Source organism: Orycteropus afer, unplaced genomic scaffold (genome assembly GCF_000298275.1).
Source record: "Orycteropus afer afer isolate SDZICR_OR568_19922 unplaced genomic scaffold, OryAfe1.0 scaffold00816, whole genome shotgun sequence".
In the NCBI taxonomy this organism is placed as follows: domain Eukaryota; kingdom Metazoa; phylum Chordata; class Mammalia; order Tubulidentata; family Orycteropodidae; genus Orycteropus; species Orycteropus afer.
Window position 1 is genome coordinate 744,755 of NW_006922403.1, and position 12,549 is coordinate 757,303.

Genomic DNA, 12,549 nt, shown 5'->3' on the forward strand with positions numbered 1-12,549 from the left:
TTTGAAGAATTTGTCTATTTTATCTAAGTTGTCAAATTTATCAGCAGAAAGTTGTTCATAATATTCCCTTATTATTACTTTATTAACTATAAAATATGTGCCCACTGGTGATCCCTATGGTGTCTCAAGTCACCGTTGACACATCAGAGTTGTCTGTGAGTTGGGCCAGAGCAAGGACTTTAGACCATAAAAGTTCACAGACATAGGCTACCCATAAAGAAATTTGCTATAGCCAGTGACCTCTGGAGAATCCCATCATTTCAGAGGTTCCAATGATGGTATTTGTAGCATGAAAACATGCCCCAATGACTGCCTGTGATAGCACTCACAGACAATTGTCTAGGAGTTGAAGTCCTGGGTGGTACACAGTGAGTGTGTTAAGGAAGGTATTTTCTGGATGTTGTTCTGGGTGTGAGAGTGTTAAGGAAGGTATTTTCTGGATGTTGTTCTGGGTGGCACCAGGGAAATGGGGAAAGCTTCCAGATTTTATATATGAAAGCAGAGCATTTGTTTTGAAGAGCCGTCAACTCTACCACCTGTAGGCAGCAGAGTGGGGATGAAAGATAGCATGTGGTATTCCAACAGAAGTAAGTTTTCTACTAAGCTTCCATCACGGATAACACTGATTCCTACTTCAGCTCTTCGTCATGTATTTGAGGAAATGAGTAGTATGTAGAAGATGGAAAGGAAGAGGGTAAGGCCCTGTGGGGGTTCATACAGTACGGAGATATGTGTGTTATCTGTTTCCCTTCCAAGATGTTAGTATAAAGTTTCTATTTTCCCCCTGTTGTGTAGCCACATTTACCCATGGTAAGTGTTCAGTAAATGTTTGTTGAATGAATGACAACAGGAGAAGCAGAAGAAAAAGAGGAGGAACAGGAGGAAGAGGTGAAAATGGAGGAAGAGAAGGAGGGGCTGGAGGACAAGGAAAAAGGCTTTGGTCCCTGACTGATGTCTTTGGAAATGTCCTTGGCAATGATAGACATTCTCTCCACCTTAATCTATATATCCAATACTATGATGAAAATCAAATTAGGAGTACAGGAAAAAGTTTTCCAAAACACTTCTAAAATGTATATGGTTGAATGAATATGTCAGTACAGATCATTTAGTTCTGGAAAAGAATGAATATAAATAAAGCCACAGTGTGGTTCATCACTGATACAGACTTGGAAGTACAGAAACACATCTAAACCATATATAAGATTTTGGTTGAGGAAAAAGAGAACTTCAAAACACTGAGGAAGTGGTGGAGTGGGCAAAAATTGATATTGAGAAAACTAGTATCTATTTCTAAAATAACAAAAATGCTGGATCCATATTTTACTCTTTATACAACTAGAAAAAGATAAGATAGATTAAAAATTTTAATAAAATGTATTAACCTAGAAGTGGTAGGGGGGAAAATATGAGTAATTATTTTTTTATAATCTGAGAGAGAAGTCTTTTCTAAGCAATAAAAGAAAACCGGAAGCCAAAAAGAAGAGATGGAAATATTTTTATTATATTAAAAAAAATTATTTCCTTCAGAATAAACAAACAAAAGACATAAACTGTTAGAAGAGAAACTAGAAAAAGGAATTGTTAGCAAACATAAAAGAAAAAAAACACTAATTTCTAAGAACAAGAGTCTACAAAACAATAAAGCAACAACATCATTGGAAAATTGACTAAAGAAATACAAATGCAAACAGTGAAACATAGAAAGCATGAGATGCGCATAGATGTCTTGACTTCAGCATCCTTGTTTTCACTCCTCTTGCCCCTATTCTTACCATTGACATTTCTAAAATGGCCTCAAGACAAATGTTAGGAAATGCCTCTCTCTGACTCTCTCTCTCTCTCTCTCTCTCTCTCTCTCTGTCTGTCTCTCTCTCTAACTTTCTCTCTCTCTCCCCCCTTCCCTCTTCCCTCTTACTCTTCCTTCCACTCTTCCTCTGCTTTTCAAGGGGATGTAATAATTATAATATTCTCTACCACTTAAGGACAATTTCTATCCTCTGTCCTGTGTACCATGTTACACATTCATTGTCTTACCTAATTATCACATCAGTCAAAAAACAGTAAATCATCATTCCATATTACAAAAGATAAAGGATATTTACAATTATTGAGGTGAAGTTTCAGTGTATAAGCTAGGATTTGAACCTGGACCTCTCTGCTCTAAGGACTCTGGCTTTTCTTTAGACTTGTGCTTCTCAACCTTGGCACTGTTGACATTTGGGCCTTATTAATCCTTTGTTATAGGTAGTTGTCTTACACATTGTGGTATGTTTCTCAACATCCCTGGCCTCTACCGACTAAATGCCAGTAACACTTTTCAGGGCCCAAAGTTGTGACAGCCAAGACTTGTCTCCAGACTTTGCCAATGTCCCCTGCAAGCGGGTGGCTAAATAATACCTGGATAAAAATCACTGCTTTAGATCATGTGTTCAACCCAGTTGCTCCAATTCCTCACTATGCAGACCCTCAGCAAGAAACCCAGTTTACCAGTGGTGTCCTTTCAAGGTAGTTGTGGTAACATGACTGGATAAAACAATGTATTCATTAATCGTCACGCCCACCTCACTCCACAGCAAGCTCTATGAGATCAGAAATTATGTCTTTTCAATTCAATTATATATATAGATGGTAATTGGAAAATTACCCTTGGCATAGTGCCAAGCACATTGTAAGTGTCCAATAAAGTTTACTATTTATAAGTGAATGAATAAATAAAAGCCTATACCTTTTTCTGATTGTCAATTGTCATAAACATTTAAAGGACAATCTGGCAATATCTACTTAAAATTTAAATGTGCAAACCCTTTAACCTTTCAGTCAGCAATGCCAATTCTAAAACTTTATGCCAGTTAACTAAATTTCACTTCCTCAGGAAAAGTTTCTTCTGACTTGTGCAAGGCAGATTACTCATTCTTACAGTGTACTGTGCTTTTCCTTCATAATATTTATCACCATAATAATTGTTTAATATCTCTTCTCCATTGGTGCAAAAATTGGACATTTACAAAATTCTCAATATATGTGTGTTTCATGAATACACGATTAATTTGAATATTAAATTTTAAATAAAATTAAAAAGAGATAAAAACCTAATGCCCACTAGTAGTAATGCGGATAAAAACTATTCTATGGCAGATGGAATACTGATGTGTCGGAAATGCACTATAAAAATGACACTGATTAACCATTAGCTGCCATCAAGTTCATTCTGACTCAAGGTGAACCCACACATTCAGAGTAGAACAGCTCTATAGGATTTTCAAGGCTGTGACCTTTCAAAAGCAGAACATGACATCTAACTTCCAAAGTGCCATTGGATGGGCTCAAATTTCCCACGTTTCAGGTAATACTCTTCATTTATCTCTTCACTTATCAACTATCTCATTATATGACATTTCATTTTTATGACAATAGTAAAAAAAATCTATCCAAATTCTTTGTACATTAATGATGTATATCCAGCAGTAATGAATGCAAGGTGCAGGGTAAGAGTAATGCTGGCTGTGATGATTAAGGTTATGTGTCAGTGTTGTATATATTATAGTTCTGTAATGATGTAATTTGGGAGTTATGTAATAATGTAGTTATTCTCCATTTTGTGATCTGATGTCATCATTCTCCATTATCACATAACATTGATTTTCTCATAATGACGTGGTCTTTGGAACCTAACAATTTTGATAAGTGAGGAATTGACGTAGTGGAGCACTTAATCATTTGTACCACCCAATGACTTCTGATGTTGGTCTAATGAAGTTAAAAGATATCCATTAATTGTTACATAAAAAATAAACTACAGAACAGTGTGTACACTATGTTGCCTTTTAAAACTATATATGTACCTATGTATATGTTGTTGTTGTTATGTGCCCTCGAGTCAGACCCGACTCATAGCGACCCCTCCTTGGGTTTCTGAGGCAGCATAACTACGGAAGTAGATTGCCCAACCTTCCTTCCAAGGAGGGGGCGGGGGGGTTTGAACTGCCAGCCTCCTGGTTAGCAGTCAAGTGCCTTACGCATTATGCTACCAGAGCTCCCACATATGCATATAGTACGAATAAAATGTCACAGAGTAAGATAAATTAACAATTCATATATCTAAGGAAAGTAGAGTTAAAGGTAACTTCATCTTCTGTTTCTACATATTGTTTTGTCATAAAACCTATAAATTGGTGGTTCGAGCCCACCCAGCTACACTACAGAAGAAAAGCCTAGCTATCTGCTTCCTTAAACATTATAGCCAAGAAAACCTTATGGATCTGTTCTACTCTCTAATAAATAAATGAGGTCAATATGAGTTGGGATTGATTCAATGGCAACAATTTTGTTTGTTGGTTTGTCTTATTTCCAACATGTCCTCTTGCATTTTGGGCTTCTTTGAGCAGACACTACTGGGGCTCTACCTGTCTGCTCTCAAATCCCCTTTCTAGTCCTGAGGACTAGCTACATTCACAAATGTGAAAGTGCCTGGCCCCGTGAAATGCCAGTGGAGGTTCTCAGTTAGCTGCATACCCCTTTCTTTCCTTCATCCTAGTACTAAGTTGTCTCAATTCATATGGCTTAAACTGAGTCTCTGAAGGGCACCTTGGTTGAGACTTAAAACAAAACTTAACCTCCAATGAAAGGAAAGTAACATATTTGCTCTATAATCAACTCAGAGGCCAAAGTGTGGTATGTGCCAAGCAGAGCCACTACCCCCACCCCAGTCTCCCTTGACCTCCACTCCCAGGTCTCATGCTCTGAAGGTGTGATAAACACCTGACACAAATAACTTCTGCCTTCTGGGCAGTGGTGAGCAATGTGGACTGAGACAAGCTGACCAAGGACACGACCTCAATAAGCCACAATCAAGGTCTATTGCAGGTAAGAAAACAAGGGAAAGTGCTGGAAATTACGTCCACTATTTATAAGACATGTGTCCTGACCCACATTTCTGAGAGGACTTCACCTTCCCTGCCAGCAGGTCCCCGATGGGAATGTGTTTGTTCTTGAAAGTCCCTGTAGGACTCTGCATGTGTGTTCACAGAATCCAATTATGCCAATCTTATGTTCCATACGGTAATGCACTTCACTGCTGACTGAAAGGCTAGAAGTTCAAGTCCAGGCAGAGGCACCTTGAAAGAAAGGCCTGGTGATCTACTTCTGAAGAACCAGCCACTGAAAACCTTAAAGAGCACAGTTCTACTCTCACACTCATGGAGTCTCCATGAGTCTGAGTTGACTTGGCAGCAATCATAACTGGAGAGTCTCAAAACAAAATAAAACATCTAGAATTTTAAAATTTGAAATTCCTTCCTGAAGAGAAATTTACGCATATGCTTTTCTATCATAAAATAATGATTACTCTTCTACAAAATTAATCCCTGGGCCATGTAAGTGGTTATGCTCTAGGCTACTAACCAACTGAAAAGTTGGTTCAAACACACATAGAGGTTACTCAGGATGACAGGCCGAGCATTCTAATTCTGAAAGATGGCACCCTTGAAAACCTATGGAGCACAATGCTACTCTGCACCCATTTGATCGCCATGAGCTGGAATCAAATTGACACCAATTGGTTTAGTTTTTGTAGTTTGCTTTATTCTCCAAAAAGAAATCAAGGGTGGAGAGGTTACCTTGCCCTCCAAATGTGACCTTAAGCAGTGTAAACAGGGGCCTTTTTAGCTTGTTTGCAGATACAGCAGAACAGGATAGAAGTTGCTATGAGGATGCAAATGTGGACTGCAAAGTTCTGGAGAGAACCCCACAAGAGGAGCCAAGAACAGAGCATGTGCAGGCAATAGGTGATTGGGGTGCCACTGGGAATGGAGTCACAGGAATTAAAAGCAAATTTTGAAAAAAAAATCCTTCTTTTACCCTATATATTTTTATTGCTATTTATTTATCTCTGGACTGCCTCGCACTGCCAAAACATTTGACAGAGTACTCTACACTCAGCTATCATCACATCCTGATCAACTACTTACTCTTCAACTCACAGAACTCCAATCCTCCTCTCATAACTTCATAGACACTAAAGCCAATGGATATTTCACACTATTTAACACATAAAGTCGTCTGCATTTGACAGTGTTTGCCTTTCTTTCCTCTTAATAATGTTCTTCCTTTGACTTCCACCTGTCTCTTTCGGCCTAAGACCAACCAGAAGGCTGGCAGTTCAAACCCACCAGTCACTACCCAGAAGGAAGGTTGGGCAATCTACTTCTGTAGTGATACCGCCTCAGAAACCCAAGAAGGGGTCACTATGAGTCAGACCTGACTCCACAGCAGTGGGTTTATTTATTTATTTATTTATTTATTTATTTATTTAAGAAGCTCTGGTGGCATAGTTGATAAGGCATTTGGCTGCTAACCAGAAGATTAGAGGATTAGAGGTTCAAATCCACCAGCCATTCCGTGGAAGGAAGATGGAGCAATCTATTTTCATAAAGATTTACAGCCTTGAAAATCCAATGGGGGTCACTATGAATTGGAATCAACTCAATGGCAGTGAGTTTGGTTGCTTTTGTTTTGTTTCTTGGATTTATTTATTTATTGTCTCCTTTTAGCATTCTTCTCTCCATTTCTTAACTGTTAGGCTTTCCAGGATTTAAAAAAAAAAAAAACCTTCCTTCCTTAAGTGATTTCATTCACTACTCTGCCTGCAACTGATACATATATGGTAACAAATTTTAAACCCGTGTATACATTTCAGATTGGTCTACTGAAATCCAAGTCAACATATTTAATTCTTGTTATGTCCCTGGGTGGTTTGAACAGTTTATACTCACTACTAACACAAAGGGTGGTGGTTCTAACCCATCCAGCTGCACCACAGAAGAAAGGCCTGGCTATTCGCTTTCTTAAACCTTACAGCCAAGAAAGCCCTATAGAACATTTCTACTCTGTAGTACTTGGGGTCACCATGGGTAAGAATTAACTCAATAGCAACAAGTTTTTTTTTTTTGTTTTGTTTTCTTTTAGACATGTCCTCATGCATATTCCACAGGCATCTTGTAGCAGACACTATCAGGGCTCTACCTACACTCCCTCAAATCCCCTTGGATTTCTATATAAATCAGTCTGACTTCCAAAAGCCAACACTTGCCATAAAGCAACCAAAATTCACTTTACCTGTGCAGATGGTGGAGCAAAACTGCCTAAGAATCTACATCCTGATCCAAAAAAACAAATTCACTGCCATTGTGTTGATTTTGACTCATAGCAAGCCATGCCAGGTTTCCAAGGCTGTAAATTTTTATGGAAGCAGACTGATTCATCTTTCTTCTGAGGAGCAGCTTGTGGGTTTGAACCACTGATCACTTGGTTAGCAGCCAAATGCTTTAACCACTACACCACCATAGCTTTTACACAACACCACCAGAGCATTCCGACAGGAGCTGCTTTTAGCCTATAAATGACAAGTGTGGAAGTATAAATATCCCAGCTCCCTCTTCCCTTGGCCAGGATAATTCTGAGATACTTCTATATGAAATTATATTCCAGTAGTTCCCTGTGGTAGAAGACTGAACATCACATGCTTACTAACTGCCATCCTTCCAATACATCAAATCCTTACCTACCTATATTCTTTACTCCTCCCAATTAACTATTTTCACTAAAATTTTGGCTTAGGCTCTGCTTTTAGGGTAACTCGAAGTGACACACTCCTTTTACTCAAATGCTAAGGCAAAATATCATCATTCCCCCAAATCAGCACTTCCTCCCATTCACCCTATCACAGTACATGACACAACCTCTTACCTAGTCATAGAAGCCAAAAAACCAGCTCACTCTGATTATCATCAAGACCAGTTGATTTTTGCTTCTTAATATCTCTTAAATCCATGAATCCTTTCATCCCTTTAGCACTACCTTAGTGAAGACCTTAATTACTCCACCAGTCTCTTATCCAATATTCCCTAGTCTAAACTTTCCCCTTTCCATTCCTCCTCCACACTTCCCTCAAATTTCTAAAATGGTAATGGTTTCATTTATTTCCTCTGATTGAAATCTAGCAAGGTCTTGCTATTGTGTAAGGATAAAATCAGAATTGTTCAACGTGACATTTAAGAGCCTTACACACCTCAGATATTGGCTTTGGTGCATGCTACACCTATAATGTCCTCCTACTATGTTATTTTTGTTTTACTCCCATCTGTACCCCATGTATGTCAAGTGATATTTCCTCCAATTAGACATTTTCATCACTCAAGCTGGTTTAGTGGCCTTTCCTTTGTGCTTTCCCAGCTTGTGTGCTATCTCCACCAAAGCCCTCACCAATCTCTTTTGTCAGCCTCCCCACCACTTGGAGGACCTCTTGATGGTAAAGACCATGCTTTTGTTAAATATGAATGATGAAGCCTGGATTCCAGATCTGACTCCAATGTCCATGCCTTGTACTAGATCAGATGTTAAATAAAAAGGTTTATTTCTTTTGGACACACATTAAGGAGGTCTGGTGGCATAGTGCCTAAGGCATTTAACTGCTAACCAGAAGGTTGGTGGTTCATACCCACCAGCCACTCTGCAGAAGGAAAACTGAACAATCTACTTCCTTAAAGATTTACCATGTTGGAAACCCAAAGGGGGTCGCTATGAGTCGGAATCGACTTCATGGCAGTGAGTTTGATTCTGATTTTGGACACACATTGTTGTTGGCATCTCTCTTGTCCTGGGCCTTCCACCTCTTTAACATGTCCTGGTTACCTCAACCATGAGGAATGACGGCAGCATTTCACCTGTTCTGCAGAAATCAAGGGCATAGGTTCCCATTATATTCATTGTTGAGGAACAGAGTTAACAAGATGATGTTCCCCATGCTGGAATTAAGATTAAAACCAGACAAAACCAATTACCATTGAGTGGACTCGGACTCATGATGATCCCATATGTGTCAGAGTAATACTCTGATCCATGGGCTTTTTAATAGCTGATTTTGGGAAAGTAGGTTGCCAGGTATTTCTTCTGAGACCCCTAGTCACCGATGTCTTGGTTAGTAGCCAAGTGCAGTAATCATTTGCACCAGTCAGGACTATAGGAATTAAGGGTGCTTTCTGAGGTTGGGCGATCTACTTCCATAGTGATATCACCTCGGAAACCCAAGGAACAGGTGCTATGAGTCAGATCCAAATTGACAGCATTGAGTCTGGTTTTTTGGTTTTCTGAGAAATAAACTAGCAAATTAATCACAGAATAGATAAGGTTCTACAGAAATATCCTCTAAAAAATAAGGTGTCTCCCAGATTGATAAAAGAAAAGGGGAGCCTGAAAATCAAGTTAATTTTTTCCAGGTTTAGTTTCCTTTCACTCCCTAAATTGTTCTTGTTAGGTACCAGTAAGTTGATTCCAAATCATAGTGACCCTATGCATAACAGAATGAAATACTGCCTGGTTCTGCACCATCTCACAATTGTTGCCTTATTTGAGCCCATTGTTGCAGCCATTGTATCAATCCATCTCAATTGACTCTCTACTTTACCAAGCATACTATCCTTCTTCAGGGACTAATCCTTCCTGATAAGTTGTCTAAAATACATGAGATGAAGTCTCACCATCCTAAGGAGTATTCTGGCTACACTTCTTCCAAGATAGATTTGTTTGTTCTTCTGGCAGTCCACAGTACATCCAATATTCTTTGCCAACGCCATAATTTACACGCATCAGTTCTTTGTCCTTCCTTATTCATTGTCCAGCTTTCTCATGCATATGAGGCAATTGAAAATAGCATGGCTTTGGTCAGGTGCAACATGTCCTCAAAGTGACATGTTTGTTTTTTAACACTTTAAAAAGATCTTTTGTCTGCTTTATATAAAATACATTTGTTTCTATGTGACATACTGTACATTTACCATCTATCTCCCCCAGCTAGAATATAGGGTCTTTGAGAGGATGGACATTGTTTTGTTTTTTGCTAAAATTCTATACCCTGGGCTAATGCCTAAACCAAAACCAAACGCACTGCCATCGAGAACTGCCCCATAGAGTTTCCAAGGCCATACATCTTTATGGAAGCAGATTGTCTTATCATTTTCCCACAGAGTGATTAGTGGGTTTGAACCACTGACCTTTTGGTTAGCAGTCCAATGCTTTAACCACAGTGCCACCAGGACTCGTGTCTACCAAATAATAAATTTAAAAAAAAATAGTTGCTGTTAAATTGATGCAAGACTGGAAGCACTCACTCATCTATGCCAAGAAATTTGTGAGATAGCTGCTTGGCCAATCAATTAGAAAAGATCCATATTTATGCCTAATCCAAAGAAAGATGATCCAAGAGAATGTGGAAATCATCAAACATCATTAATATCACATGCAAATAAAGTTTTGCTGAGATAATTCAAAAACAGTTGCAGTAGCACATCGACAGGGAACTGCCAGAAATTCAAGATGAATTCAAGAGACTGTGGAATGAGGATATCATTACTTATATCAGATGGATTTTGGCTAAAAGTAGAGAATTACAGAAAGATGTTTACTTGTGTTTTGTTGACTATGCAAAGGCATATAAATGTGCAGATCATAATGAATTATGAATAACATTGCAAAGAATGGGAATTCTGAATACTTAATGTGCTCATGCATAACTGTACATCAAAAAAGAAGTCACTGTTCAAACAGAATAAGGGGAAAGTGCATGGTTAAAAATCAGATGAGTTGTATCTTTTCACTCCCTATATCCCTTAAATGAACCTTACATTGTGCCAGGCAATACTTTGAGATTTTTTTACTTCATCATCTTATTTAATTCATGCAATGGTTCCATGAATATGTAATAGCATTATAATTTAGTATTCCCATTTTACAGAAGAAAAAACTAAGGTACAGAGAATTTAAATAAATTGCCCAAGGTCATACATCTAGCAAATGGAAACCTGGAATAACAGCCTGGAAAGCCTAGTTCTCTGACTGTGGTTAATTGCCTTCTGGAGAACTTGTGACACACAGGAATGACTCAAAAAAGGAAGAAGGCAGAAAATAGGTCTTTACTTCAAGTAAGACACTGTTTAACCTCCTCCCACATTTTTCTTCACAGAATTTTGCATTTCTCAGGATAGCTCCTTAACCATTTTTCCCAAACACCCTTCATTGACTGTCCTAGGAACTAATTAGCTAGTGAAATCCAAGGGTCTGGAGCCACAAGACTCCTCTAGATGCTTCCAGGATAATCCCTGCATGATATTATCAGAGCACATACCAAGCTTTACTGTAATTGCCTGTTTGTTCATCGGTCACCCCAAGTATACTTTTGACAGAAGCTACCATAAAGCTTATTCCTCACTGTATTCCAAGTCATTAAAATATTTCATGACATATTATGGAATCCTAAAAAGTATTTTTGAATTAACAAGTAAATAAATGAATTTGAATCTAGTAAACATTTGTCACTGGTTTTTGTTCATCTTAACAGGACCAACAGGGCTACCTCACTTTTCCCTCTTTAAGAGTATATTTTCATACTTATTAACAATACACTATTTCTCCCTGATGGTTTTTGTCCACCCAACATCTTAACTTATTTGGGTGTTTACAATATTCTCCATTTTCAGAGCTTGGTGGGAGGCAAAATCCATCCACCCCTATAAAGGAGCTGAATATGCAACATTCTTGCTTTTCCTAGACTCCCTTTTACCTAGCCTTGGTGAGCTAGGATCTGCCAATCAGACACACACGTGCTGGACTTTGATTCAGGAGCTAATGAAACAAAAGGACAGGCTCCGGGTGGGAAAGATAGAGAAAAAGGTTTCTCCTGTTCTCTGGTAGTGGCAGTAGCACTATCTACAGGGTGTATTTTTCAGGAACAGAAATGATCCGCTGCTCGTGGAAGTAGTTGCAGTAAAGTCCAGCCCCAGTGCTCTTAGTGCAAGTGGCCACAGCAAGCTGTCCCCATCAGACTAGTTCTGTGGTGTAATTAGACATTGTTCCTGGAAGCTGAGCCTCAAGCCATGTTCTCCAACCTCTCAATGATCCTGTGAGCTGCCCAATATTGTCTTAATAAACACTTTTCTTGTTTAATAAGCCAGGGGCAGTTTCTGTTTCTTTGCAAGTAAGAACCCTAAACCATCCTTAAGAAAGCTGCTGCTGCTGCTGCTTCCAAGGAGTGAAATTCTCTTCCAGTTACAAAATTATAATTAAAACTCATTTTAAAAATAAGATTTTTTTTTTAAATATTTAGAATTGATTAAAACCTAAAGGATCCTAAGAGATTATCTAACACAATACCCCAATATGACAGTTGGGAGAATAAAGTTCCAGACCTTCTGGGATCTTAAAACCTTGCAAGCAGCCATCTAGATGCAACCATGGGTCTATCCTCATCCAGAGCAAAGAATAATGAAGAAAACCAAAGATTCATGGAAACAATTAGTCCTCATAACCGGTACACCATGCGATCCTCAGCCTATATGACTATGAGACCAGAAGAACTGGATGGTGCCTGGCTACCACTGTCAACCACTCAGAGGGGGATCTATGGAGGAGATCCTGGATAGAGAGGGAGAACAATGTGGAACAAAACTCAAAATCATTTGGGAAAAAAAAAAAAAGGGGGACCAGGTTTGCTAGGAG